The sequence below is a fragment of the Alexandromys fortis genome, unplaced genomic scaffold, assembly GCF_014885135.2.
Source record: "Alexandromys fortis isolate MF-2015 unplaced genomic scaffold, M_Fortis_MF-2015_v1.1 scaffold_397, whole genome shotgun sequence".
Taxonomy (NCBI): Eukaryota; Metazoa; Chordata; class Mammalia; order Rodentia; family Cricetidae; genus Alexandromys; species Alexandromys fortis.
The window spans coordinates 347,200-353,892 of record NW_026068336.1 but is presented as its reverse complement, the minus strand read 5'-3'; the positions used below and the strand labels follow the sequence as shown (position 1 = coordinate 353,892).

Here is a 6,693-nt window from a genome sequence, read left to right as displayed (position 1 = left end):
CTAAGATTTAGCTCTCTATCTTCACCATAGACTTCCCTTAGTGACGGGAAAGGTCCAGGAAAGCAGCACTTGGGAGATGCCCTAATGGAAAGGACGTGGAAACACTTCCCTGGTAAACACATTGCACAGCGGCTGGCGTGAGAGGCTTCAAGATGTTTTGTTTCTCCCTGCTTTGTCATGTTCTGTATTGAAATGATTTTTTGGTAATCAAATTCATATTTCTCTCTTGTTCACATAAGCTATAGTATTAAATATAGCTCTATCTTATGTAATGTGACTCCCATTAGACAACCCAAACACTGGCGTGCTCTTACAGACAGGTGCAAAGGGGAACAGACATATAATCCACCTGCTTCGGCCTCCCACGTGCTAGAATTACAGGCCCGAGTAACACTGACGTCTAGAGCACAATTTTTACTTTATTTAAATTTGTCTATTTGTATGTATGTGTGGAGGTCAGAGGACGACCTTCTTCTACCATGTGGATCCCAGGAACTTAACTCAAGTCTTTAGGCTTGGCATCATGTACCCTTACTCACAAAGCAATCTCACCAGTCCAGGGCACACTTTTAAATCAGCTCCTCACAAAATCTGTTTTCTCCTATCTGGGGCTATACCACACACGTCCCTCAGTTTTCAAGATGTTGTGGTCACAACCCCTAAGACCACATTTGTGACCTTTGCTGGTCCCCTAGTCTCTCTCCCTTAGATCCCTCATCTGAATCAAGTTCCTCAGCCTGGAGGCTGGAACCTGTATCTTTAGGGTGGCATTTGCACGTGGCTCCTGTGGTATTTCTGCTTCCCCCTTTGTCTGCCGATTTAGGGAGGAGCTGGCATCTCTGCAGGCATTCCAGCTGCTTTACTCATGGCTGACAATGGACCCATTAAACTGGGCTTTCCTAAACAGTTCCTCTATCTTTTAAAAATTTTTCCTCTTCCTTCTCCTCCTCTTCTTTGAGTCAGGGCCTCACTGTGTAGCCTTGGCTGCTCTAAAACTCACTTAGGTACACTGGGCTGGCCTCAAACTCTGTGGGTTCCAGGAACAATGAGGCAGCCTATCTCCAAAAAGAAGGTTGAGGAAGACACACTGTATGCACATACACATAACAACACACAAGAATGTATGCATAAAACCAAAGAAAAAACACAAAAGTCAATTGAATGTTAAATCGCAAAAAAAAAAAAAAAATACAGACCTAGCTTTATAATTTTGCTGGCCTTCCCTGTCAGTACCCTGTCCCTTTAAGAGACAAGCTCTGCCCACTCCCAATCTTGAGGTAAACTGGTCTGTTTCCCCTCCCTCCCTTCCTCCCCCTACATGTCCCTTTAATAAAACTTCACACTCACTCACTGTCTGCATGGTGTACTGTTTCCTACCCACCGTGGGACCTGCCAGGATCACTCGAAATCTTTCACCTAGTAATTTCACTTATATAATATGCAAGAACTCATCCCACTGTGATAGTACACGTCTATAATCCTAGTATTTGGGAGGCAGAGGCAGGAAGATCAGAAATTAAAGGCTAGCCCAAACTATATAACAAATTCAAGGTCAGCCTGAGCTACTTGAAAATCTGTCTCAAAACAAAACGAACCCCCAAAACAAGAAAAAAAAAAAGAAAACAAAGCAAAGCACAGGAAAAGTAAAATTCTGGGGAAAAAAAGAATGGTAGAATTGTTAAATTCAGAGAATAATTGATTCTGGAAGTACAAGGAGGTGGACCTCCTAAAACTCCGACTAAATTTAGGTACTTTAAAACTGAGTAATAGTGCATGTTTCACCTTTGATTTTTAAACTGCATATTTATGTGTAGACATGTGTGCAGGTGCACATGTGAGGTGGTGTGGACGGAGGCCAGAGGTCAGAGGTCAGTCTCAGGCATCTTAGTTCAGAAATACCTTTCACACACACGCCCTTTAAAAAGATTTTATTTATTTATTTACTGAGACAGTCTCACTATGTAGCTCTGGCTGGCCTGCAACTCTCTATGCAGACCAGGCTGGCTTCAAACTCTTAGCCATCTGCCTGACTCTGCCTCCTGAGTGCTGGGGTTAAAGACATGGGCCACCACACCCAGCCTTACCCCATTGTTTGTGTGGTGACTCAACCAGTCACCTGAAGGCCTGATTCCTTGGACCCACACAGTAGAGAACTGACTCTCAAAAATGTCTCCTCCCCCAAGTGTTCCCCTCCCCCTAAACACACAAAAGATCAAAATCAACTGCAATTTTTAAAGCAACTGTAAAAGATGTAGTTTTCTCTCTTTGGGGAGACTTTAAAGGTGGGGAGAGAAGAGAGAAGCTCTAGCTCCTTCATGTCCTCTCTCTCTCTCTCTTTCTGTCTTTCTGACTTCTTTCTTTCTTTCGTTCGTTCTTTCTTCCTTTTTCTTTTTTTCTGACAAGGTCTGATCTCTGTAGCTCGGGCTGACCAGGACCTCCATGCCGCCCAGGTCCTACAGGATAACATCTGAACAAGAAAGTACATGAAGACAAGAAAAAGACTGGTAGTTGGAGGCTGAGGAAGGGGGATGGCCACAAACTCCAGGACAACCTTGTCGATGTTAGAATCTCTCCTGAGTGAATCACAACAGCATCTGCACAGATTCTAGTTCTGTCCATACACGGGTAAAACACATTTCATTCTGCATTCTACTTGGGGCTTGCTCAGACAGGAAAACACTTGGCAAAACCTCTCGGCTGGGGTCTCCTTCTCCTCCAGCACTCAGATGTCCAGTTTGGGCATGACGGTTCTAATTAACACTAGCAATTGTTCCCTCTCTCTCCTGTCTCCCTTTCTCTTACCTTTTTCTTTCTTTCATGCAAGGGTCTTGTCCATGCCAGGCAAGCATTCTACCACTGAGCCCTGAGCTAACGTACTTCCTAACAGCAATTAGCAATAAGTGTTTTTTCTCCCCTAAGGTTAGTAAGCCTACGTCCCCCAGGTAGTGTTAGGATGAGGGAAGGAGACTTCTTCCTTTTTCTAGTAAGGAACAGAAGAGATACAATGGTTTTTGCTTCTAGCATTTTTTTAAATTTATTCCTTTTTCATGTTTGCATGTTTTGCCTGCATGTATGTGTATCTTGTATGTGCAGTGCCCACAGAGGTCAAAAGAAGGTGTCAGATACCTAGAACTGGAGTCGGGAGCCACCATGTGAGTTCCCTGCAAGAGCAACAAGTGCTCTTAACTGCTGAGCTATTTCTCCAAGCCCTGCTTCTAATATTTTAAGTATATTCAAAACATAGTCCAGGCATAGTGGCAAATGTCTGCAATCCCAGCATCATTTAGGAAGATTAGCAAGTCTATCATTGCCCATTTTGCTTGACTGATTAGTTTATGCTTGATACGTGTACATGTTCATGTGTGTACTGGTTCATGTGTATATGACCGGAATTCAACACAGGGCAACTTCCTTTGTCAACATCTACCTTAAGGTCTCTCACTGGCCCTGGGACTCACCAATTGCTAGACTGTCTAGCACACCCAGCTTTTCGATGAGTGGAGCAAGTGCTTTAGCCATTGAGCCATCTTTAGAGATTCCCTTAAAATATTTTTGACTTTTGTATGTATGTACATGTATCCACATGCGTGGAGATCAGAGGACAACTTTAGGGAGTGGGTTCTCTCTTCCCACTGTGAGTTCCAAGGACTGAACTCAAGTCTCCATGCATGTGAATCAAAAGCATCCTGCTCACTAGGGCCTTCCTATGTATCCAACGCTGGGCTCCAGCTCATTTTGTAGTCCAGGCTGGCTCTGAATGCATGACCTCCAGCCTCAATCTCCTATGTGCTATGATTACAGACAGGTACCACCATGTCTGGTCCATTTAACTTTAATGCAGTACTCTAATACCAGTTTTAATTTCCTGACTACACATTGACTCATTTAATCTTCATATCTGCTGAGGTAAGAGTTTTTATTGCAATTGTGATGAGTTACTTAATTACACAGGTAGTAGAGAGTACACATTACATAGATTTTCAGTCATTTCATATATATATTTATATATATACATACACATATACAGTGTATATATATGCAGTGTGTGTGTATGTGTGTGAGGTGCATGAGAATGCCCAGGGAGGCCAGAAGAGGACGTCAGCTCCCAGGATGCTGGCATTACAGGCAGTTGTGAATTGCTTCACAACTGGGTGCTGGGAACTGAACTCTCGTCTTTCTAAAGAGCAGCATTCACTCTTAACTGCTGAGCCATCTTGCTCATGAATCACTTGCTGAGTATGGAGCATAGCTGTTTTGTTTACCCCATGCTCCACATGCCTAGGACACTGCCTAAAATGTATTTGTTGAGTGAATTCTGCACACAAAGGCTTAGAGATGTTAACAGTTAGCTTACCAACCATCAGTTACCAGTTAATTCAAACATCAGTTGGATTCATCTTCTTACTGGCACCCACAAATTCTAGGATCACATGGTAAATTCCTAGCTACTAAGCGGTGAGCTGTTGAGAAACAATGGTCACCTTTTAACAGATATTACTTGATTTTGAAGTGTTTTAATACAATGAAACAGGATTCAGAGGCAAGCGACATGCACAGCAGCATGTAACTTGCTAGGTTTCGGGGAGAAAGTGCATAAGAAACTCACTCGTAGCTTTGGAGGAAGTATTCTCAGGTTTGTCCCAGCTACGACTTCCTTGGCATCTTGTCTGTAAGGAATGCTTTTTTTAAAAAAAAGATTTATTTATTATGCATACAACATTCTGCCTCCATGTGCCCACACACCAGAAGAGGGCGCCAGATCTCATTACAGATGGTTGTGAGCCACCATGTGGTTGCTGGAAATTGAACTCAGGACCTCTGGAAGAGCAGACAGTGCTCTTAACCACTGAGCCATCTCTCCAGCTCCAGGAATGCTTTTCTTAACCTAGAGATCATTTGATTGTTCACAGGTTTTGCTTCTCAAATGATAGCTGCTGGTAGTGGGCTCGTTTGTATAGGCTGCCTTGGCACACTGTTCTTTCTTTCTTTCTTCCTTTCTTCCTTCCTTCCTTCCTTCCTTCCTTCCTTCCTTCCTTCCTTCCAGATTTACTTATTTCATTTTATGTGTGTGGGTGTTCTTGGAGGTCAGAAGAAGATATCAGATTCCCTAGAACTGGAGTTAGATGGTTGTGAGCCACCAGGTGGGTGCCAAGAACTGAACCCAGGCCTCCGTAAGAGCAACAAATGCTCCTAACCACTGAGCCATATCCGTAGCCACCCTCCTTATTCTTACCAAACTTGCTTCAAATAATTGGCCAAGAGAGCTGGATGGAGAACTGATGGCAGACCAAACAGTAACATGGTGAACCATGCATTGAATTGGGTTTACCAAAGATGGAAGATTTTAATTTCAGAGGGAAGTATTACACAATAGACGTGATAGTGATTGCCTAGACCCTCAGCACTTGGAGGTCGAGGCAGGAGAATCAAGAGTTTAATATCATCTCCCAGTATACAGGGAATTCAAGGCCAGCCCAGACTTCATGACACCCCATCTCAGTAAAGCAATTTGAAGGACTGGAGAGTTGCTCAGGGGTTAAGAGCACTTGTTGCCATATCAGGCCACTCCCAACTGTCTGTAACTCCAGCTTCAGGGGATCTGGTGCTCTTTTCTGAGCTTCATAGGTACACACACACACACACAGACACACACACACACACACACACAGACACACACACACTGCTTCTTTCCACATTCAGCATGAGTAAGAGGAACACTGAGAAACTAGCTCACCTCCATGCTCCCTCTTCTCACTGCAGCGCCGGTAGATGTCTGGATGCAGAGATCTCAGAATCTTGAATTCCAAACCAGACATCTGCCTAGAATACCAGCACTTGGAGGGCAGAATCAGGAGGTTGGTGAGCTTGAGGCAAGCCTGGGCTACACAGTGAGACCAAGAAAGAAAGAGAGAGGGGTAGAGGGAGAAGGAAGGAAGCATGGGAAAGTGATGTGAATTCTCTAGTTCTAGTAACTACACAGGCATACATCATGAGGATTGCATCATGTCTAGAGCCATGGCATCCCCATAAAACAGTCTCTTGGTAGACTGTTGCTGAGTCATGGTGTTTGGCCTTTCTCCCTCTTCAAGTCAATTATCTACTACTTTTTGCACAGGCAGAAGAATTAAAAAAAAAAAACAGCAACAGAACATTTTCTAGTACATGGAGAAATTTGCATTTTATAAATTTGTAAAGCTTCATGATGGAATTTTCTTAGATTGTATTAAGTTAATTTTCTTAGATGTAGTATGGTGTTTATTTATGAAGGAGAGTATCCTGATTTTTTTTTCTTGAGACAAGGTTTTATTTATTCAGTTCTGGCCTTGAACTCACTGTGTAGCTGAAAATGACCTTAAACTTCTGATCCTACTGCCTGTGCCACCTGAACACCGGGATTACAGGCACGCACTGCCAGAGACTAAGCACAGCACTTGGTGCATGCTCGGCAAGCACTCTACCAATTGTAAGTACGTTTTCCTTTTTCCTTCGTTTTCTTTCTTTTGCGTGTAGTGTATTTGTGTGTGCATATTTTTGCAGGCATTTTACTAACAGCCATCTCCCCGCCCCATGCAGACTAATTTTTAAACCAAGATTCATGGTTCACATAACACATTGGTTATTATCTACCTTTGGCCTTCTCTCTCTCTCTCTCTCTCTCTCTCTCTCTCTCTCTCTCTCTCTCTCTCTCTCTCT

The 6,693-nt window shown here is 43.3% G+C and overlaps 1 long non-coding RNA gene across 1 annotated transcript; it reads right to left on the bottom strand.

Annotated features, from left to right (window-relative positions):
* Positions 1 to 2,079: 2,079 nt before the first annotated feature.
* LOC126495275 (uncharacterized) lies at positions 2,080 to 5,939 on the bottom strand. Its single transcript, XR_007590125.1, has 3 exons — positions 5,735 to 5,939; positions 4,607 to 4,679; positions 2,080 to 2,467 (listed from the first exon to the last, which is right to left on the bottom strand). It is a non-coding gene; the product is annotated as an uncharacterized lncRNA (long non-coding RNA).
* Positions 5,940 to 6,693: the final 754 nt, after the last annotated feature.